The sequence below is a fragment of the Epinephelus fuscoguttatus genome, linkage group LG20 (assembly GCF_011397635.1).
Source record: "Epinephelus fuscoguttatus linkage group LG20, E.fuscoguttatus.final_Chr_v1".
In the NCBI taxonomy this organism is placed as follows: Eukaryota; Metazoa; Chordata; class Actinopteri; order Perciformes; family Serranidae; genus Epinephelus; species Epinephelus fuscoguttatus.
The window spans coordinates 15,977,148-16,000,868 of record NC_064771.1 but is presented as its reverse complement, the minus strand read 5'-3'; the positions used below and the strand labels follow the sequence as shown (position 1 = coordinate 16,000,868).

The 23,721-nt window shown below is 45.4% G+C and overlaps 1 protein-coding gene across 5 annotated transcripts in view; it reads left to right on the top strand.

The window, feature by feature from the left end:
* raraa (retinoic acid receptor, alpha a) overlaps positions 1 to 23,721 on the top strand; it is a 174,759-nt gene that overhangs the window by 22,930 nt on the left and 128,108 nt on the right. For 2 of the 5 annotated variants that reach the window (XM_049562645.1, XM_049562641.1), the window contains exon 2: positions 746 to 815. The exons of 1 other annotated variant lie outside the window; for it this stretch is intronic. The gene's annotated coding sequence lies outside the window, so the exon portion shown is untranslated. Of the gene's footprint in view, positions 1 to 745; positions 816 to 865; positions 885 to 17,929; positions 17,949 to 23,721 lie in introns of those variants that run through there. 2 more of the 5 variants (XM_049562643.1, XM_049562644.1) reach the window with 2 other exon arrangements.

Genomic DNA, 23,721 nt, shown 5'->3' with positions numbered 1-23,721 from the left:
ACTAGAGGGGGTGGAGGTTGAAATGTTGACTGTTTCCACTTTGAACCCAGTCCTACAAAACGCTTTCCACGCTTTCTGCCACACAAAGGTGGTGTTTTTCAGGTTTATCAGATAACCTAAGTGCCATGTGACTTTTCCAATTTAGCAACCAGACATTCTGTAAACACTTCTGATGTTTTAGCAACGTGCATAAACAACGTAGCATTGTTCACACACTTGCTCCAAACCAGCGTCACTAGATCCATCTCTGCGGCGGCCGTTCATTCATGTACAGTGCAGTTCTAGCTGTCTTTCTATGAATAGATGACATGCCACTTTAGATTTGTGTCCGTCTTGGCACTGAAGGCGCCTCTGTGTCCCTATTTGTGCATCAGGCTAAGGGGATTTCTAGGCCGCCACCTGATTCACATTGCTGTAATTGAGTTGTAGCCATAAGCACTACTGTGCCGTCCTAGGCCCCAGGTAATTCACACACCACAAAAGCACTGTTTTACTCCACTTTTCACATGATGTCTGGGGCACAAATGTAGTGAGTGAGAAAGTCCAATCTATTGGAGAAGGGCGGGGAGATTACAGGGAGTATGAGAGTGAAGGAAGGAAAAAGAGTGTAAGAGTTTTCGTGTAGTGAAGCAGTTCTATGCCAGAAAGGCTAGGGAGTCACTGAGTCTGCAGCACGTGGATAAGGACCACAAAGCTTTTGGTTTCAAATATCTTTCTTTCTCTCTCTTTCTTCCTTTCTCCTCAGAGCTTAGGAGCTGCAATCGATTCAAGGGGAGATTTCCTTGGCCAAGGACAGGGAGATTGACGTTTTTGGGGTAAGCCCGAATTTGTCGCTCCTGTCAACTCTGGGTAATTGGACTTCTGTGCACTCCACACTCGTGTCTGTGGGTACCAAACACCATCTTGCTCTCTATATACAATAGCATTGTTCCTCATCATGTGACTGCCATGTTGGTTTTGTGGTCGTATTGAATTTTGTCTGCGTTTTCACTGTTTCGCAGCTGCTGTTGTGCAAGGTCACTGTTTACGTACAGTTGAAGTATTTTCAAGCCTGCGGAGACGCAGACACACACTCTGTACTGTTTAGAGGAGGTACTCTGTCTTGTGGCCTGCGTGCCGCCAGTGGTAGGATCAAGTCTAATCCTGGGTCTGTTGCATCAGAGTTGGAGCTGGCAGCGGGGAGATTTGCTCTGTCATGTTCAAGGGACAAAGACCAAACAAAAACAGCCATTCATCATTAGGAGCTGGCTTGAAGAACTTGGATCATCACTCTGTGAATATAGACTGATTTATTGGGTCTGATTCATCTTCCTTGTGTCAGCTGCAAAACAGTGTGGCAACAGAAAGAATAGCTATGTACCTTTTTTTTTATTCTGGCATTTCCTCCTGTTCTATTTCATGGTGTGTGCCAGAATGTTGCCACAATGATGACAGACAGGAAGGAGCTGAAAAAGGTTGGTCAAGTCCTCTCAGCCAATCACAGCATCAGGTCCCCGGGACTGTGGCATAGATTGTGCTGTCCTGTCCTATTTGGCTTTCTCCTGCCTGTACAAACTGTTTTCCTCTCATGTCCTGCCCTGTCATGTTTTGTCCTGTCCTCTCCTGTCCCCTCCTGACTCCTGGGAAAGGTGATATCTTCCCCCTAGACGAACACCTCCCCCCATGCCAGTCTCGGAGGCATAAAGCAAATAGAATGGTATGTGTACCGAGATGCCAGCCAATACCCAGAAGAATGCACTCCCTCTACAAATCGCCGCCTTCATTGGGTGCCCACATGAGAGAGGGTGTGTGTTTTTTGCACACAAACACATATTCACACCCACAGAGGACGTCCATGTGTCGTAACTGGGGATGACAAGTGGTCTGGCAGACACTCTTCTGTTAGCAACCAGTTTGGCATAGGGCTGGCCTGATGGACAAGACTAAAGCTGGCACTTAGGTCTTATATGCATTCGGCTCTGAGTTCCTCTCTCTCCTTTTGATTTGTTTTCTTGGGGAAAGTTATCCCACTGTGTCGTCGTAGCTTTTGTGAGGTTAGAAATTGGCAGAGGCAGCCAGAAAAACATGCAGGAAGTAAAGTAGGTCAGTTTTCGATTCAGTTTGGCTCTCCTTTGAGTTGTTTAGAGGGCATAAAACTGTATACACTTCATCTGTTCATGATGACACATCGCTGTTTTTGGAAATCATTTAATTATTCCATTAGCTGCTTCATTGCTTATTGCTGTTTTGTTTTGTGAACTGGCAGAAGGTACACCCAGTACTTGTATGCAGTCATTTTCCAGTTTCTCTCACTCTCTGAGTTAGCAGGTTTGGGGTTTTCATCTCCACGTGAAGCGGTATTTAACCCCCCCTTCTCCGTCATAATTTAGATCCAGTCTCATTCGTGGGTTGGGAAGCGGCCCCGGCAGTTGATGTGGAACACATGCCTTTAATGATTCACACTCTGTGTGCGGTAGGTCGGTGGTGGCTGCCGAGCCCGCTGCCTCTCCCTCTGTCTAGAGTGGGACTCCTGTGTTTTTTCTTGGTGTTGTGTTTTTTTAAAACACTTCACACATGTAAAACTTCAGGGAAGTTAAAATGTGTTGTTTATGCACAGTTGTTCCCATGTAATGGCACCTCTTATTCTCCCTCGGAGCTGGACAGGGTTGAATAATCAGCACTCGACACCTTTGTTGTTTAGCCAGACTTTGTCTTTTTCGTGTCTTGCCACCATCCTACAGCAGCTTTTGTATTTTTTTTTTCTTTTAGAGTTCCTCATGTTAGATTAAAACTGCCTTTCTTATGTGGCTGTGCCACTTTGTTTGGAGCTCTAATGGCTCTCAGGCATTATTTTGTTCCTCCATTGTGATTAAGTGTAATAGTGCGATTGTGTTGCATACTGGGGCTTTCCAATACTTCAACCCTCCAATGAAATGAACCTATTATGTTTTTCCTTATTTTCTCTCGTATATAATGTTACAGTGTTCATAGTAAACATGGCCAAAGTTTAAAATAATGAGACTAACGTATGTAAAAGTAACCCCTGTTAGCAAGAACGTTAGAATTTAGACTGGCCTGAATGCTGTTTCCAATGGGGTTTTCTACTTTAGCGACAAGCTGACGTCAGATTGTGACCAATTTCTATAAACCATTATCTGCTCCGGGTACGCTACTGCAAATGTTTACATCATGTAGCCTACACTGCTACATGTAGCATCAGAGAAACGTGTAAACTTGGCTGCTGATATTGTTAATATCTGTAAATGCTGGATCATATTCCTGTTGGAACATGTCCTGTTGTGTTGAGAAGGTGTTATTGGTGATAATTCACAGTCATTTGCCAGCTGCAAGTAAACTGCTACATGTAGCTACATGCTAATGCCAGGGAAACATGTAATCTTAGTTGCCAATGCTGCTAATATCTCCTTATTTTGGATCATATTCCTACTGGTACATGTCTGATGTTATTTTCATGGTAGAAAGTGCAACTACACTCTGTTACAGTAATTCCCTGGCTGCAATGGCGGTGCAGGTGCCTCAATGTGAAAGACCAAGACATTGACCGATCAGAGCAGGCTGGCCTTTCTTAGGAGGGGGGGTTAAAAAGACAGGTGCTAAAACAGAGCGTTTCAGACAGAGGGTGAATACAGGTGTCCCAGCAGAGACAGTATGAGAAAAATAAGGTGCTTTTTGAACATTAAAGCATGAAAGCATGTTCTAGTAGAAACCCAAAATATATTAGGAATCTCAAAATGAGCACAATAGGTCCCCTTTAACCAAGTCGATTTACACAAAGCCCCAAATCTGGGGAGTCATGGTTGAGTTTACTTCTTCAAACTCAGTTGGTATTTTGTGCTGCTGAGCTCATTTATTGTAAGGCATTTGAATAGCAAGATATTGTGCGGCATCTTACTTCCTCACCGTCAGCAGAATAGCAGAAGTGTGCTGCCAGTCCTGATGCTCAATTGATTTAACTTTTCACTCGTGCGTGTGCACTCCACCCACAGCTAAAAAAAATGGAGAAGTTTGACGAGACAGCATGAATGCCATTCAGACAAACGCAGTCAGTGCCTTTCCCCTGTGCATGTATCCAATCAGCCATTGGTTTACCTTTCACTGCCTGTGTAAACGGGGAGTTTCTGGCTGTACAGTCACAGAACAGTGAAATGTGCCAGCACGTGACAGGGAGTGGTCCCGCCATCCAAGCTGACATAAATGGCTTCCTGTTTTTTTGCTTTCACCCTGTCTCCCCCCGCAACCCCAGCCTCCATCTTTCCATCCACGCTTCCATCTTTTGTTCTTCCCCTTTTTCTCTCTCCATCTCTTCCTCTGTCTCACTATCCTGGGTCCCACGCCCCTTTGTGTGGCCTTCTCTGACCTCTCCTTCCTCCGCTCACTCACACATACGCACATCTCTCTATCTCCTACCGCACACACTGACTGAACATCGCACATGCATGGTATGAGGAATAACGACTCGCGTCCTTGATGTAACTGCAACTCTTTCCTTCTTGCACAGAGACAAACTTGCGGGTGGCCACAGCACTCAAGATGGAGAACGCACTTGCTGACCTTGCTTGACAGAAGGGCTGCTCATATGCAGCGGGTACTCAAGAAATAGCATGTATATGTCAGGCTGAGGCATTGTATTCATGTGCAAAAATTGATGCAGTCATTGTTTCACTGGCGGTAATGGATCGTATTTTTGTCATGATTGGAGGAAATGTTTGTGTGTTGGTGGAAGCCAGCATGCTTCGTTCTTTCGCATTAGTGGGAGAGTAATTTAGATTTAGCTCTTTTCCCCACAAGTACTTGACTTAATGCCCATGAGTTTACCAATCCTGTTTACTGTGTTTTTATGTGGTGGTGCTCAGTTTTTACAATACCCATAATCCGCAGCATAACAAAGTGCCACTCGTAAAGTGTTGCTTTAATGAAACTATGCCTTTGTGCCGTTTTATGCACTGTGTTTTGAGTAAATTGGTGTTAATCTGTTTGGGGGGTCATAAATTAAGCTTTCTGTTAGAACTTGTTCTATAAAGTTAGATGCTCTCAAAGCAGGTTATGGAACAACAGACTGAGTGCTTGAAGTATAGGGTGTGTGTGTGTGCGTGAGTGCTGAAATTGATGAAGAGACCTCCCTGGATTTAAGTGTTGCTACAAAGCACCACCCGATACTGTATGCAGAAAAAGCCCAGCCACTCTAGGCGAGAGGGCGTAGCTAACAGTACTGAGTAGTCTGCAGTTCCTCTTTGGGGCGCCTCCTGACAGGAACTTGGCAGCGAGGAAACATAAACAAATTCCCTGTGGTGGGCTGGCAGGCTGGGCGGCGCGGTTCCCCCCTTTTACCATACATGCACAGCGCAGCTCGGCTCGGCTCAGGCTAGCCCGCTCAGCCCAGCACCCACAAGCTGTGAGAAATAGATCTTAAAGGGACAGGTGCCGCCTGCGATCCTTAAAGCGGCACAGGCCCGCTCTGTATCTGCAGTCTGTTTTCCGTGTAGCCGTCACACTTGCATAGGCTGACACGTTTGCTTTCCACTGCATTGTCCTAGGCTGACAGTGATGTGTGTTACTTCTGGTGCACTGACCTCTTGGAGGTTTCCAACAATGCCATTCAAACACTGCCTTGAGGGGGAGAGCAACTGCTGCAAGGGGTCCCAAAATGGTTGTTTGCGCTGAGGTAGCAAAAAGCTGTAGCGATGATGATGTAACGATGGAGGCTGGGGAGATGGGAGGGAGGCCTCTCTCCAGTATGGAAGAGAGAGAGGGTATGGTGGGTCTTTAAACACACACATGCACACGCTGACACACACGTGCAGTATTCCTACAACCAAAACATGTTCAAACATACATGTTTGCACACACATTCTTATTTATACGTATGTGTGCACAGAGAGACTCACACGCCTGCAGTTTTCTCTTTCTCTCCCTCTTTCTCTCTCACTCTCCAAACACAGTGGTGTATTGTGCAGCTTGACCTGGTCGCTGTCCAAAGGCAAAGAGAACCCAGATTGCTGAAACAGAGGGCCCACTACTAACAGGCCGGCCAGGCTGTAGTTGTTATAGCCTGCTATGGCCTTCCAAACCAATGGGGACTGCTAGCTGAGCCCAGAAACTGAGTGTGCGTACGATGTGTGTGTGCGCACACGCACGTTCTTTTTGATCAGCCACAGAAGGGTTTCTTGGACAGCACTTGCAGGAGCCGACATGGCACCTCCATGCAATTTCATAAGCACTGGTAAAAGCATTTGCCTGACTTTTAATAGTCCTTCGTCTCCACAACATCATCCAAATGCACTATTTTCAACCATCCTTTAATGGTGGTGCTGGTGGAGATGGGGCCGCAGAAAAGAGGGCGATGGCGAGCAGGAGGAGGAGGAGACCCTTCTCCTCTCCCGCTCCCATTCCTACAAGGATTAAATGTGGTGAATAGTAAATCTCTTTTTCACTTTTTTTTCCTGGAAGGGTGATGGATGCAAGAGCCAGCTCACAGTCTGCCTCATTGGTTTCAGTCGTCTGCCTGACTGGCTCATCTATCGACTTCCATGTGATCAGCACCTGTATGAGTTTGGAATAGTTATTAAGTTGAGCACTTGTACAGACTGGATTTTCTATCTTTAGATATTGGTAGTGTATTTAGTTTGTCATAGCTAGTACTTTGGGAGTAAATGCATCCTCAGGCCCTGTACACATGCCATGGTTTTTTTTTTTGTTGTTTTTTTTTTTTTTGCATCCTCAAACCCATTGTTTTCAGTGTAAATGTGTGGAAGGTGTGTTTAAAAGCGAGAGTGATGCTGTTGCAGCACACACGCATTCCCAAGCAACTGTTTTTCAGGGCAAGACAGCTGCACCTTGAGATAATCAAAGTACAACTTAGGAACGCAATAATGTGCACTGCATGTCATGTGACGAGGAACGACCAGTCACAGCCGTTAGATATCTTAGTGCAGGACTACCCAGAGCTTTACGTCAGTCCCATGGATGACATTTTAGGTCTAATACATGCTTAAAAAACAATACCTGGAAAGGTAAGCGGGCTATGATACGGTGCTGGTTATGGTTGCGTAGCAACTTCAGATGTTACATGCCTCCGTGCCTTTAAAAGTTGGCACGGAATAGACACAGTCGTAGCACTCAGCGCCTGACCTCATGCTTTCCTGGTGGGAAAAGACGTGGCATGTGTCCTGGCCCTTGCAGTGTTTTTTTTGTGAGTGGAACGCATTTGTATAACTCCTTCAAACTTAATACAGGACATCATAAGTGTGTGCATATCCTAAAATTACACCTACATGAACGTAGCCGCTTCCCACAAGTAATTTCAGCTATGCAGCACTGGGCCACCAGTAAACCTTTATGTAAAATCATCTCAGACGCCTTAAGAACATGTAAAACACAATGTGGTCGGGGATTATGTCACTGCCAGACATTTTGTGGAAGTAACAATGCTGTCAGTGTGTGTGCGTGTGTGTGTGTGTGTGTGTGTGTGTGTGTGTGTGTGTGTCTATGTGAGAGAGAGAATAGGACAGTCAGTTCACTCTCTGTGAGCCGCGGAGGAGTGGAGGACGAGCAGGGGATGACAGAAAGTCTTAGGATCCACTGACAGAGCGCAACACGGGCAGCTGTGGTGACACTGCAGTGCGAGGAGAGAAAGAGACAGTTGAATAAAGAAGAGGGGGAAATAGAGGAGAAGATGGCCCTGAAAGTGAGTTGGAGAGGCAGAAAGAATCTTCCCTCACAAGTAGATAGTAGACGAGGACACTGAAAATGGGAGATTGAGAGAAGAAGACAAGGATGAGCACTCGTGGGGTGGTAGCGGGTCTCTTGGGATGCCATTAGCTGGTGTGTGTGTGCGTGTGAAAGCGAGCAAGTGCACGTACAGTACATGATGTTCTCCATTTAACTCATTGTGCAGTGCTCTTCTTAATGCACGCACATGTCCACGTTTCTGTTATGTGTATGTGTGTCCTAGTGCTCACGTGGAGTAAAACCTCCCACAAATGAAGTAAAGGAGACAGCATCAAGGGCCTAGATGTATCCACCCTCCCCTACACCTCCTCTCCCGGGTCCCAATAGGCACATCTCTGTAATGGCCCCCTATCGATCCTGAGGCCTCCTTGTCCACACTCAATGCCCATCGATCGGCACCTTGCAAAGAGTCTCAGAGGGCTGCTTCACATCCTGTGGCTCGCTGTGTTAGATAGTGTGTGCGGTGTGTGCACGTGTGTAAAACAGCGCTCGTTCATATTTTGGAAAAGAAACTCGTGTCTGTATGCCTGCACCTTCATTCAACCTGTATACGTCTTTGCAATGTGCGTGTCCAATTCTTTTCGACAACTGTCCCGTTTTCCCATTAATGTCGCTGGAAACCGTCGGTGAAACTGTCCCGTCGCACCATCAAGTGAAGGTCTCACTCTCATTAAACCGTGAACGATGCAGGCCCTCCGTGTCTGAAACCTTGCAGCATAAAGACATAAACACCCAACATAAAAAAGACTCTCTGCAGTCTCCCACAAGAGAGACAAGACAGAAAAAGAAGAAAAGACTCCCTCGCCTCCCATGTCAAAAAAAAAAAGCCTGATTAATCAGTCAAGCCACATGAAAACTTTGCTTGTTATTGTTGCTGCTTGATTTATTAAAGGCCTGGATCTGGGTCAAGCATCCCCCCTTCTCTCTCTCTCTGCGCTCTCTTCCTTCTTACCCTCGTCTTTTTTTTCTACCTAAATAAGGGCCCACCCCCCACGTCTCTTCCCTTTGTCTCTCATCTGGTTTTCTGTTTTTGTTAAAGGACAGTTGATTAATGGTGCCACAGACAAAGCCCGCAGTCTGCTCTCAGCCCGGGCTTAGATAGGGCTCCGCTCTAGGTAAACCAAAACACATGTGCTCCGGACAGCCACTGGGAACCCCTGAGGAGAGAGAGGGAGAATGGGAAAGAGAGAAGAAATTAACGACAGTAGTCGCTGATGTATTATATACAGTGATATAGGGTCCTTCCTGCTCTGGAAAATGTGCAGCAAAAGGAAAAGGAGGAACGGTGAGGGAGTTGTGTGTAATACGGGCCGATACGCTCAGGGTGTGGCCGTAACTAAGATTTAGTTGCACCATGCTAGCCACTATGTGTTCATTAAAGTATGAAGTTATCCTTCTGCTCGGGCTCAGCTTCACCTCTCACGGTGCGCAGTTGCACATATTTACTGATTTTAATGTAGTGGAGAGACATTTCAACACCTGGGTATTGTTCCTCGCCTGCAGGCTCCTCAGGAATGAGTACAGTGCCATCGAAAAGAGAATTGCCTTATTGAATGATAACGGAGCATATGATTCCTGTGACTGCACTGAGAGCTTTTTTGTCAATTGTCTTCATAATGGCAGGGCTGGCCACTCATGTCATACTTTATCACCGCACACTCCCTTGTTTGTGCGCCTTTGTCTATTTATGTTTGTGTGCAGTTAATTGGCTGCGTTCGCTTCCTAAGGTAAACAATGTCCTCTCAGGAATTATTGCTCAGAAGGTATATTGGTTAATAACAACTATGTGTTCACTTACGCTATATGGTGCTAACCTACTGAACCATTCCACTCTAGTTCAATTTAGAGGCAACTCCCTTCCTCTAACTACAAGCCCATATAGACAGAATATATATTGCTGAATGTATTGTATGAGATTAGAAGTGGTGAACTGTCCCTTATAATGTCTTTTTGCTCTGCAGTGGGAGCTATCAGTAATATGACGCTATACGCCTTTATGGTCTGATGCATCTTAACACTTGTATTTATTACCACTAAGTGATCAGCAGAGGTATGGACAGTCAGTCAGACACAAGTCACAAATTTAATGACGTTAGACTCGTCTTGATAAAATCATCAAAGACTTGCAACTTGACTTTAACACCAATGACTTTCAAACATACAACATGCAAAAACATACAATATCATTCTTAAAGAAGAATGGTCTTACACATTGGTCTTAACTGTATCATAAACTAGGCAATAGGCTGTCAAAAGAAGATCTTCTAGTGTCAGTAATACCCAACTTGTCGAGTTATAATCCTGTTCTTATTCACAAACATTTGTGTTTTTGAACATCTGAATGTTATATAGAAATGTATTAATACATTTCTGTTAAGTCACAAAAAGGCTATACATGGGATTCATATCTTGTTATCTGCAGGAACAGATGAGTAGACACCATTCATCAACTTATCTGATGTATGTAAATATGACAGCAGTGATAGTTTAACGTTTCCACGGTAACGAGTAAAACAGTCGAGGGCTGCCTATCAGCCACTTGCCGTCTCTTTACGTGATGACAGTAAATATGTCACACTACTTACATGATCCTTGCAGTTAACTGATCACTCACTCACGACTTTCCTCCTGTCATACACTTTAGCCTACACTGGCGGACTCGCCCCCTTGTTTCAGACATGAAAAAAAAAAGCCTGCAAATTTTGAGCGAGTAGTTGTAAAAAATATACTCGCACCAACTCCAAAAGTGGTTGCAAAATGCAATCATGTTTGTTTTTAACAAACCTGTTTCTTGATGTATGCTCTAGTGAAGGTCTGATAGAAAGAAAATAGACTGAAAGCTCAACAGTAAAGTGAAACACTGCACAGATGTAATTGTGTGGAAATCTTTTCTACCAGTTTGGACTTACTGATGTTTCCAGCACCTTGGCAAGACTAAGCTGGGTGGAGCGGTGGTTGTCCTACATCAACAAACCTGTTTTTCAAAATGGATACATGTTTTAAAAAGCATTCAGGATGATTTTTTTGTAAATTGATTATATTATTACTCTTGTTAAGATGGCATTACATGTGGTACACTTGTTAAGAACTTGAAATTTAGAACTTTGGACTTGACTTAGGACACAGTGACTTTGTCTGACCTCTGATAATTAAAGAACAAACATTGTAATTATTACAAAGTGGCCAATAACATTTTGTCAATTGATTCATAACATCATCAGTTCTTGAACTCAAATGGAAACTTTCCCCTCTCAAACTGCTTTTGTTACATAAACAGTGCCGCCACCACCCAACCTGCAGTGTGTTGGCCAAATCATACAGGGATCAGAGTGTTGTTTTGGAGGCTGAGAGATCCAGGAGGAGTCTAGCTGGTCAGCAAGGCCACCGTCCAACAGCAACACCGCCGGCACTTTGAGAAACTGTGCACACCCAGAGGAAGGATGGAGCTCTCCTGACGAGTTTGTTGCAGTCATCCACTGCGTCTCACCCAGACAATATGTGCCTGCCAGCTTCCCATCTTTCCCAGCTCACACACACGGGATGATCCCGAAGCCTTCCTCTGGGTGTATGAGGGATTAGCGGTGGCATGTGAGCTGCCGGAAGAGAAGGCAGGCAGAGAGCAACCAAGCAGTGACTGTAGCCCTGGAGCAACACTGCTATAATAACAAAAAAATATTCTCCTCCTGTCCTCTGCCCCATCACTGGTCTGGATTTGTAGGGAGTCCTAGCAGAGAAGTGCCAGTCAAAGACCCCCTGCATTCGAAAACATGTTTTTCTTCTGTTTATGTGCCCTAAAATGTCTGACCTTAACTATACAGTATACTGTGCAAATTTTGTTCCTAGAGAGATGTTTTCACATTCCTCTTCCTTGAAAGTTGACATTCAAACATTCGAGCAAGCTAGATTGGTTACGTCTCTAACGTGAAAGCCAATTGCTGTCTAATACAGGAAATTCATATCGACGGGGGAACAGCACCGGCTAAGAAATCTGAAACCTCCAGCGCAGACCCCATTGTAGCAGATATTATTGTACGTTTCACAAACATTAATGCTGTGTCAGCCGCTGCCAGTTAGCCTACAAGCTAACAAGCGAACAAACCACATAGACAGATAAAATATGCTACCTAACCTTTAATTCTGAAGCGTCTGCTGCTTGCAGATTTTGGTGCACAACAGACTCCTCATCTGAGTCCGAGTCTGACTGATGGTGTGTTCACGTTATGAGGGACACGGCAACAAGCTACAAGTCATTTCCAGTGGAGGCTAGGGGCATGAAGCTACAAACTGTTTTTAGCTGTGCTATTAGCGTAGTTGGCTGATGATACGCTAGCTTTCTGTGCATTGCAGTGACATAGGGATGCAATGGGGTGATGGGTGATGGGGTGAAAATGTTTTTTTGACCAAATACAAACTTTAGATGATGTTTAGTGGAGGTGCATTGTTGCAAGAAGACAAGAAGCAGAAACAAAAAAGCTTGTGGTGAGGTAAATATGTCGCAGCACTTACACAGTGACTCTGCAATAATGTAGATGGGGACACTGTTGCGTTGTCAACCTAGCACTAGTAGCGCCATACCAGTGCTGGGGAATTCGGAAAGTGTAATCTACGGCAATCAGCAGTGGTAGGCGGGGCAGAGATCCAGAATTTCTCAGTGAGTGAGAAAGAGTAGATGTGCCTCTGGCCCCTTGAATAAAGCTATACACATCAGGCTTTGTGGAATTCAAGATGAGTGAGATGCTCAGACAGACCTGAAACATGTCAGTGCATTGTGTTGCAATATTTACATAATATTAGTGAGTTATAGTAGTGTAATGGTGGGGAGGAGAAAACAATACAGAAAAACACAGTCTCCTGTAGTCGAAATCCCTGAACGTTTGACATAGATTGGCGTGATTTCAGAATGTGGATGAGAAAATGCATTCACAATAGGCAGGGTGACTGGGACTGAGGTGGGTGTGTTCTGCTTTTTAAAGAAAGGGAGCTGCATTTCCGGCAGGCGTCTCACAGTCCAGGAAGTGCATTTTTTTAAACTTTCCCTTTCCAGCTCTGCACGTGATGTTCAGACTGTACCATGGTACTTAAGTTTCCTTCCCGGTGCCATAAAGAACATCAGGAAAAAGGAGAAAACTTGTGTCCCACGCTCCAGCTCCATGTGCAATAAACTTGTGGTCAGCGAGTCAGCTGAGTCTCTGCTGATGGGTAAAATGTGTTGAAGTGTGCAACACATTTCCCCTTTTTTTTTTCCTAGTTCTCTTTTATTCATAAAGCGGCACACTGAAATCTGGTGTGCAGTGACTCAAAGATTTAACACAGCCCGGTACTACAGTGTTTTCTGAAATAACCAGAGCGATGTTCATGACAGCGGCATAGGTGACATGTCACTTGTTGACACTGTAACCTGCTGTGGGGCCTGAGCACCATAGTCCAAACAAGCATGGTTGTCTGCTCAGATGAGCACAGAGCCAAGTGGCTCATCTTCACTTCATTAGACCGAGCGCCTGTTAATAATTCATGCTCCGCTTTCCCTGGAAGCAAAACCAAAGGCTCAGCTGTGCCTGTCTGTCCGTATTCCTTGTCACCGGACATTTAAGCCTTTTCCCATTTTGGACTACGAGTTATTTACTCACTTACCCGCCCACACCCCACCCTGCAATGTGCACCTGCCTGGATGAGCAGATGATGCTGTAGTGCCAGAGGCAGAGGTAGAGCAGTTTTGGCATGTCTATATTTTTATCTATATTTATTTATTTTTTTGTTTTCTCTGTCATTACCTTCCTCCTCCATTGTTACTCAAAAATGATGTGTACCCAGTACCCAATGTACTTTTTCTCCCATCCCCAGGGAGTGTCTGTTCTCTTTATATTTTAGTTTTTTTTTCCTCTCTCCCTGCTCATCGTCTCTTGTTGCACCACGGTGTCAGATTTAGTTATGTATGCACCCCATGTCTTTGATCCCCCCCCTGCACTCCTGTGTTGTGTACATTGCATAACCACCCGCTGCTAAGCCTAGCAGTGTACCTCAACTCCCTCTCTCTCTTTCTTTTTCTCTCTCTCTCTCTCTCACACACACTCTCATTGCTCTTTTTCTGACACCCCCTCATCTTCCTCTCGCTTCTTTGGCAGCAATCCAGGTCATCACTCCTGTACTACCCCCCCCCCCCCCCCGTCCCCTCTCCCCTTCCTCCAATCCCAAACCTTGAAAGTTGGAGCAGTTGGTCTGCTTGCCTCTCTCACTCTCACCGTGTATTTGTCTTCTTCTTGCTATCGCTGTTCCACTACTTTTCCTTTATTTCCTATCCTCTCTCTCCTCTCTCTGCTCATCTCCCTCTCCCTGCCTCCTGCTCTCCACTATCCCAGTGGTCTCATTAGGCATGAAGGAGGCTGCCTGGTGTGTGTGTGTATGTGTGTTCTCTTAGGCAAAGTCTCACTTGACTGAGCATGCCACTTGCACTAGTGGGGGCCTGGGCTCCATTATTACCACAAAGCTGTCACAAACAGTATATAAAGTAGCCTCCTGTTGCCGAGTTGTGGGTGAACACAGGGCACTCTCTTAACAATAGCAGCGAGCACTGCTCTGCCTTCCCTGCTCTGTGCTGTTGCCATGGTTGTAGGAATCGATGTGCACCTACACAGTATAGAAAATATCAACAGAAATGTCAGAAATGTGTGCAAACACGAGACCTGACAGTCAAAACCACACACCAAACATCTGCCTCCTCTCTACAGTTACACCCCCACCTATGTGGGCCAACCTGTGGGATGTCTAATGCCCCTCTGTCTGCTTCTCCGCAGACTTATTGAGTGATTATATGTGTGTGTGTGTGTGTGTGTGTGTGTGCGTGTCCACCGCTGTTATGCTAGTGTCTGGTTACAGGGATGGGGCCGTGTGCAGGAATGGGCCCCTCTGCTGCCTCGCTGGCAGGCTTGACCCCAGTAGGTCAGCGTCCATTACCTCACGAAACCTAAATGTCAAGCACGGCCCCCTGCTTTAGCCATTTGTCTTTCTCTGTGGGTCAGTCGGCCTGGATACACACACGCACGCACACACACAAACACGTCAACTGCTCTTACTTACAGCCTGATGTGCATAATCATGCTCCACAGCAAATTAAGTGTCCCTTATTAAAATGATTTCAAATGACTGAAAGACTAGTTACACAGATCTTTCTGCTATCATTGCTCTTCGTTCATACTAGGAATGAATTCTTCCAACAAGTTTGAAGTTATCAGTGCTATTGACTGACTTGAGTGACTGCCTGACTGGACCCAGCTGTTGGCCAACAGTTGTTTAGCTTTTCTATGAGTGGACTGACTAACTTTTGGCGCCAGAGTTGGCCACGAAGTCAGTGGACGCATACAGGGAGCAGTATACTGTAGACTAGAGCTGTCTCGGATATCAGTTTTTGGGCAGTGATATCTGTGTTTAATTGAAAGTTTGAGGGACGTGGGGGATGAGAGACAGGGACAAAGATCGGACTGTTTTTAAATACATACAGTTTTCAGTCGATGCACCTTTATATAACGTGACAGCCACTTTGTTAGCATGCAGGTTGCACTAACATTAGCAACGATAGTAGTTTTCAGATGATGTTCCAAGCTCGTTGTAGATTTGTGATATTCCAGTTTCTTTTAGCGTATCTAGCACTCAACTTTTTGAGAGTCATGTTCACAATTTTTTTAAGCTGTTCCAGACACTGGATTTATTGGACATCTTGCTAGTTTGTCTGTAAGCCTGCCATGAGTGTGTCAAACTGTCCCGGTTTCAGTAGTGCTAGACTGCTAGTGACTGATGTTAGATGAGAGTGAGACAAAACTATTACTACATGTAAATGTCATTGTCTGAGAATGACTAATAGTATTTAATGTTGAAGCAGGTATATAGTATATACACACACATACATAATTGAATTTAGATTTTAAAAAATGAACCATTTAAACACTGGTTTGGGTGTCGATTACCGTGGCAGTGATCGAAGCATTCAGGTCAGCCCTACTGTAAATGTGGAGCTCTTTCTCACTTTGAAAAATTTAGTTGCCAACTCTTTTAGAGTAGCTTTTGACAGTTTAAACAAGCTGAGTGAAGAAAACTGTACAGGAGGGAAAGAAGTAGTTGAAGCATCAGAGAGAAAAAAAATCCCGCCCTTTCGTTCGTCACAAGCTCTTGGCTTATCTTCGCTTTGCATGTAACCTTTTCCTTACAAGGTCACGTCATGCGAGTGATTCATTCACCATTCAAACATTAGCTATCTCGCAGGTGATTAAGCGTGGAAAACATCTTGAAAAACTAAACGCCACCTCATTTTTACACTCACCTCATGCATTTAGCCCTTTACAGTCCTCTCTCCACCAGTCAACGTGGAAAAAAAACATTTTTCTCCGTGTGTTAAACAACCTCAATCTCTGTATACAGCGATGAGCTCTAACAGCCATTATCAGAGAGCACGCCGGCCAACTCCATCACTTGTTCTCCACATTACTGAGCAACAGCCATCCATTTTAGCAGATAACGGACAGAGAGACGCTGCAGTGTGTGTTGCGAAAGCTACAGTGAATGTACGCGCACGTATATAAACACACGACTTGTTTACAGGAAGCTGTCAGCCATGTGTCCTTATGATAAATAAACAGGGAAGCGTCCCCTTTTTAATGATGGCGTATACAGGCCTGCATGCTGAATATTGACGGAAAGATTGAAAGCGTTCTCAAGGGCCTTTCCAACATGACGTATGGCTCACGCTTTGTATTTTTTCTCTCCTGCCCTTCATTTTTACCCCCCCACCCCACACCCCCACCCCTCTCAGCTCCCCTTTTATTTATCTTAGACAGCGGCTTGTGCATTGGGTTTTTAGACGTGAAAGATGCCATAAACACATTTATCAAGGGGGGCTGCCAATAGGGAGAACATCAGGAGTATGAATGAGAAGAATGTGATAATAAACACAGAGAGAATCGCATAACAATGAGAAAAGATAAAAAAAAAAAAAAAAGGCGTTCCTTGGGGATAGCAGAGGGCATCCACAAAGTATGGTGTCAACAGGGAACAGGTTGCTTTTGAGTCTTCACCAACCTGAAGCGTAGCAGATTATTGGCTGCTGTAGCAGTGGCAGCTCAGGATAGCACAACAACAATAATGCCACCTGCATTAGCAGTCTGCCCGCGCAGCCCAGAAGATGCCGTACCCCTCGCTTTGATAAATGTTTCATTGTTTATGCTGTCTCCGTCTCTCTTTCTTCTCTCTCTCCTCCTCTCCGTCCTACATGCACAGCGGTGAGTGTGTTCCGAGACTGGCAAGCTTTTTTACAAAGTGTTGTTTCAGTGTTAGTCAAGCGTTTGATGTCTGTCTCAATTGTTGTGCAGCGGCCTCCCTGGGCTGAGATCACAGGCGGCGTTTATTAATTTGCAGGTTCAGACTCTCAGCTGAGGGACCGCTACCAGCAGGTCCTCCACATGCCTTTCTTTCCTTTTTTTTAAAAAAATGGTTTCTACTTAAACACTATATGCTGCCCCCTTTTTTGACTATTAGCAATTGACCTACTTTATGAATCTAAACTTAGCCGCACTCAACCCAAGGCAAAGGAGTGAGTTGATCGTTGTGCTTGTGAAGGGGGGGTCAGGGTGTTATCTGTGCTCCACAAAGACACAGGGTTAATTGATGCACGCTGGTGTCAACGTGCTGATTGCTCGCTTTTTTGCCTCGTTGGCTTTTTTAAGCCGCTGTTTAACCCCATTATCTGATTAGTTGTACGTATGGAGGGTTAGGGAGTATTTTTGTGTGTGTGTGTGTGTGTGTGTGTGTGTGTGTGAGTCCTAGTTGCCTCACAAAGATAAAGAGCTCTCTCTTTACCTAAGGGGGATGGGGTTTGACAGTACTGTAGCGCCCCCACCCACCCTCCATGCTTCTATTGAAGGCCCCCCCCCTCTTCCAGCCTCACCCACCATCCCCCCACTGCTGATAAATGTGTTTTTCTTAAAGGAAGGAGGTGGTTGGTTGAGAGGAGTCTCTTTTAATGTAGCTTTTTTTTCCTGTGTGTGTGTGTGTGTGTGTGTGTGTGTGTGTGTGTGCGTGCGTGCGCGTGCGGCTTGCTAATGCACTGCAGGGCCGTGCAGCAGGGCTACAGGCAGGCAGACTCGGAGGCAGGCCCGCAACCTCGACCCCAGCATCATTTGTTTGGACGAGGGCCGTCAGCGCCTGTCGCACGGCCCATGATGAAGTGTCAGTCGGTAATTGTCCCCGCGAAGCATCCACATCTCAGGGGGTGATGGGGGGGCGGCGAGGGAGGGAGGATGGGGGAGGCAGGGAGCTGACAGAGAGAGAAATGACACCCTGGGCTCCTCCTATTCTCTCTCTCTCGCTGTCCTTTTCACTCCCCCCTTTCTTTCTAGTTTTTCCTCCCCAGTCTTCCTACAGCTGCACCTCATATGAAGGTCTGCTGTGTGCCTGGCACAAACCAGTGGCTCCCGTTGAGCTTCGGCTGGGGCCCAGCGGTAACACAATGTATGTTTGTCCCTCTGCTGTACATTTGTGTGTATGGAAAAAAGTTTTTGTTGTTTGTTTTTTCCTGTGTCCCTGGACCTCGCATAAAGTTCCTTTGAATACTCCTGCCTCTGTGTATGCACATTATCCAGAGCGTCTATCTTTAAACATAGTGTACTTTCCTTCCTCTATCATCCATCAACCACTCCGCCTCCCCATTCAACCCACCATCTTTTCTTTCTCATACTCCCCACATCCCAATTAGCTCTTGTACCTTGTACTTAGAATGAGCTATTTATTTTGGGAAGAGTCCTCTTGAACCTCTTTGTCCAAACACTGGCTGCCTCTGCCTGCCTGACCATCTTGATAATACATATATATATATATATATATATATATATATACATATATATTTTATCCCTGCTCGTTTTGGTAATTAGATTTAGCGCAGGGCTTTTATTGATCAAACGATATCTCTATGTAATGAAAAGCTTTTACAGGACGCACGGCAGCTATTTATAGTGCGATCCATAATGCCGTTGCCGTACGGCGGGGGCCCTAATGCACATCACCCAGGCTCCTGTGCATAAATCGCCAACGGAGGTATGAAGTCAGAGCCCAGTATAAGTAGCTCCATGATGGAGGAGTGTGTGGGGGTAGGAAAGGTAGCTCCATAGAAGGAGAGATTAAAGAACAGACAAAGGATCAGGTGAAAGGGGGGGGGGGCATATGAAAAACAGTAGAGAGTACTCAACATGGAGAAGATGAATACTGAAAGGTGGGAAGGGCAGGAAATGGAGATGCAGGAAGAGGGGACGCAGCCAAGAGAGACGAGGATATGAAGGAAGCCACCTTGAGATATGAGTCCTACATTTCCAGTTTCCTCATTCCTCCATGACACCGCCCCCCCCCCCCCACCCACCACCTCCACCACCACTATCACCACCTCTGCGATGATGGGATGAAAACTGTAATGCATGCTATATCAACGATAGGCTACCTTATAGAGAAATGAGTGGAGGTTAGCGAGGAAGAACGAGTTAAAGAACAAAGACCGTAAAGCATGTGTCTTATGGAAGTAAGAATGAAGGATGAAATATGAGACAGAAGCAGGAGGAAAAAAAAAGCAAAATAACACACCACCAGACGATGGAGACGCCATTATTTTGGCGTGTGGCTCCCTATGACACCCTGAGGACAGCAGGTGAATTAGGAGGAGGCAGATGGGACGCCTCCAAGTCCATGTCCCACTGTCTGTCTGACTGTCTGTCTGTCTGTCTGTTGGTTGGCTGCAGGTGGAACACAGCCTGCCACTCCTGCTGTCTAAATGAGGAGCCCCTATCCTCTTTTTCTCTCTCACACACACACTCACACACACTGTCTCTCTCTTTCTCTTTAATGGGACACTGGCCTGGGGCGCTGAACCAGCTCCCTCCGGAGCAACACACACACAGCATGCACACACACTGATCATACATTACAGACACTCCTGGATGCCCTTGCACGTGGTGTGAAACACACACACACACACACACACACACGCACAGACAGAGAGAAGCACGGGAAACCACAACCACAACCCAAATTATGCCCCAGTCTGTGAGATGATGAATCTGGTTGGTGATTAGTTAGTTGAGGAGGGAGGCGCACTGCTTAGGCCCTTTAATGGGCCATAATTTGGAAGATAACTGTATTGTCCTATCTCTCTTGACATTTAAATCTAATCAGACCCTGCTGGTTAGCACTGTGGTCCAAGACAAGGGAGCCTGGGAGGGATGAAAGGCTGCTAGCGGAGAGGGATTGGCCCATAGTGGGCTATGCATCCCTATGGGCTGAGGCTAAGCAATTAGAACACAAGGCCCGGGCACACACATTATTTCCTGCTTTGCTTTTTTATTTATTTTTTGTTTAACCGGCGATCAGTTTACTGAGCCTTTAATTCAGTAACAGAATAGCAGGGAAACGGATACATACAAAGTCACTTCCACATCCACACACACACACACACACACACACACACATGCCTACATACACACACAAGGGAGCCACTGCAAGGCCTCTTCTCTGCTCCTTATTACCACAGATGAGATGCTCAGTTTGATTAACACTTCTCTTTCATCCTCTTCATTAGCAGAGGAAAGCCACTGCAGCAGTAGCCGCGGCCCATGAAAAGAGGGCATGAATTAGAATCCACTTATTCCATAGACTGCCACTAATTCCGCACAATGGCGGTTAATGGTGGGGAGTAATAGGAAAAGGGTGTTTCTAATTGTTTCTTTGGATGGTGCGGCGCACGCTGCAGCAGCTGTTTCTGCACAGCAGACCAGGCTGGCCTGAACAAAGGCCAACGCCGGCGTTGGAGGGTCCGCACGACTCCGTTCGATAGAGCTCATGAGCAATAAATGCGTGTAGACGAGCCAATTTCCTCTGGCGAAGCGTCTTGCCGAGCGGAGGAGCTGGGCCCCAGTCAATGAGAACCACCTGGTGCTGAGGGAAGTGATTAGGGTTGGCACCACAGTGAGCGAAGAGCTGTTTTGTTAAGGAGGATTGAGATGCGGAGAGAGCTGGGTGGGGGCGGCTCACCCGAGTTTGGTTTGTTGGAGAAATATTGACGTTAGGTTTTTGTCAAAGTAAGATCTGAGGCACAGTGTTGTTTTGTTGGTGCTCAATTAGAGGGAATTATTTTGGTTACGGCATGTGTTTTGGGTTGTGACGCTGGTGATTGCAGAGTGGGATGGAGCGTGGGATGTGCCACAACAGTGGGGTTGTGGGTTCAGCTCCCACACAGACTACACACATACCAACTTAGAAGTCGAAATAGTCCATAGTCCAATAGCGAGTGGCTAACCATGGAGAAGATGAACACTTTGTCTGCACTGATGGGAATTTTATTGCAACCACAAAAAAAAAAAATCAAGAGAATAATGGTGATAGTATCTGCTTGGTAAGAGGCTCAGCTGCAGCGGGGCCCACCCGTACTACAAACAGACTCTTTGGATAAAAGCCCCATCACATGGAATTCACTGTACTTTGTTACAGTGTGTCACTGTGACATTAAATCAACACAGGCATTACAAAAGTCAGGCTTATTTTTTCCATGTCAAGGACTCCAGAGCAGATACATTTAAGGCCAAAAGCCCCATTTGAGAATATTTGTTTCAAGGAACCTCGATCTGATAAAGAAATGTCTTGTTTGTGCCAACTGTCGTTACTGTAGAAAAGCTCTGATCAAAAAACCTTTACTCTTAAAGGGACAGCCTAAATACATGGGGCAGGGATGCAGCGTGGCACATCTGCTGCAGCATGCTAGCACCAGAGCGGATTTATTATAACCAACTGAAGCTATTATACTGATTGTACGAGTCTGTCAAGTCCATGCTTCCCATTCATTGTCTATGTGAGCACCATGGAAAGCATTTTGGTAGCGCAGCGTTGCATTTTGAGAAACGTAGCATCCGCTCCTCATTTGTGTAAAGTTAAACCAAGGTGACTTTGTGCCAGTAACGAGCCTCCAACTTGGCTCGCCACCTACATCTCTGCACTAATTTGGTGGAAACTCAACCATTGAAAATCTTTTAAGCTAACCTTTGTCAGTGAACTGTTTTCATAAATTAAGAGAAAGCGTCCAAACGAACCATCATGCTGGTCTGGTTGAATTCTTGGTGCAGACAGTCTATGGTGGCAGTGGCACGCCCATCAAGCATCCAGTGCTGGAAAGCAGTAGATCCCTTGCATCCACGAACATCCCTGTGGACACGTACCTTGACCAGAGATGTTTCACGCACCCGCATGGGCATTCCGCTGCTTAAGTCTATTTTTATGGGGCAATAAAAATTACACAGAACTGAATCAAAAACAATTGCAATCTATTTAAAAAGGAAATGAATACCTCATTGTACCAGAGGCAATGTGAAGCAGCGGAGAAACCTTGTGTGTGTGTGTTTTTAATTTTCACATTAAAATAAATCAAATCATTGCATTCTGTTGTTAAAACAATACAGTTAATTATTTCAGTACTAGTTATTCTAGCATGTGTTTGCAAACCCTGCATAACCACTTGGAGTTTGTGTAGCAGGTAAAAAAACCCTGCTTCACATTGTGTCCATGCCCCATGTATTTTGGCCATTACTTTACAGGAAAATTAAAGATAACTTTCTTTTTGTTACATCTACTTTCTTATTTTCATCCTTTCTGTCAGTTATGATAACACTGTATCACCAAATTAGTTGTAGAGACATAGGAATATGGTGACATTGCTACAACTAGCAGTCAAATTATTGTTGTAAAGACCATTATGGGTGTTTGTAAAGGACAGTTTGGGTGTTAATTTTACCATTTGTCTTTTATTTCACTTCCAAATACATTTGGCTAACCTTGAGGTTTGTTTTAAAGCTTTATAATCGTACGACTGCTCGTGTTTTTTTTCCTCGTCTGACTTCTTTATTGTAGCAACGTGGCCGCATTCCCAGATCCCGGCAATTAACTTGGTGAGTACAATGTTATTATTACCCATAGAAATAGCAGCCAAAACTATGAAACCCAAGTTGTAATAAACCAGAATTATCCTTTAAATTAAATAATACATGATTATTGCGCTCCTCATTTTCTCCAAGACAAGCCCCCAGAGCTCAGCCTCTGAGCCACTGCTCCGTTCGTCGGAGGGCTCATTCACTTTGATGTTTATTTAATTTATTTGACCTTTTAATTTAACCGGGCATGTCAGATCCTTCTCCGCTACCTAGGCTGATGACAGTGTGCTCACCCTGTGTGTATGTGTGTGTATGTGTGTGTGTGTGTGTGTGTGCACCTTCCCACCGGGGTTATCACGGTTGAGTGAATGTTGGCTGGCGGACAGTAGCGCTGATCACATTTGATGATGGAAATACATACCACAGAGGATTGTGTGTGTGTGTATGTGTGTGTGTGTGTGTTTATGTGTTTTGTGTATGTGTACAAAGGCAGAGCGATGGCAGGCGGATCAACGAGGTCACGATAGTCCCGGTTGTGTCTCTGGCTGACATTAGTCTCTCTGTCTCCGCTTGTTTGTCTCTGTTTCCTGCTGAATCTACCGTTCTTGTACCTCCATGTTTATCTGTCTTTCTCTTGCTTTTGCATCTCATCGCCCATTTTCCCTATCCACCTGTTCTTTTTTGTCATTACCCAGTTCCTTTAGGGGATCTTCGTGCAGTCCATCATCCCCATCTCGTCATTATAGCCCACTTGTCTCCTCTCTCCTCCTCCCTGCCTCCGTCTAGTGTCCTCATTGTCCCTCTCTCTCTGTGTTTCTCTTTCAATCTCTCTTCATCTCTGTTCGTCTCTTCATCTCTCCCCAGTCTGGATCTTGGCATTTAGGCCTCTAATTGAGCTGGCGTCACTTGAATACTTCATAAAGCAGGAACAGCAGAGAATCCCGTCATTGTTTTCTGTGCCTTGACTCAGAGAGAGTGGGCAGGGCTGCTCTGTGTGTGTGTGTGTGTGTGTGTGTGTGTGTGTGTGTGTGTGTGTGTGTGTGTGTGTGTG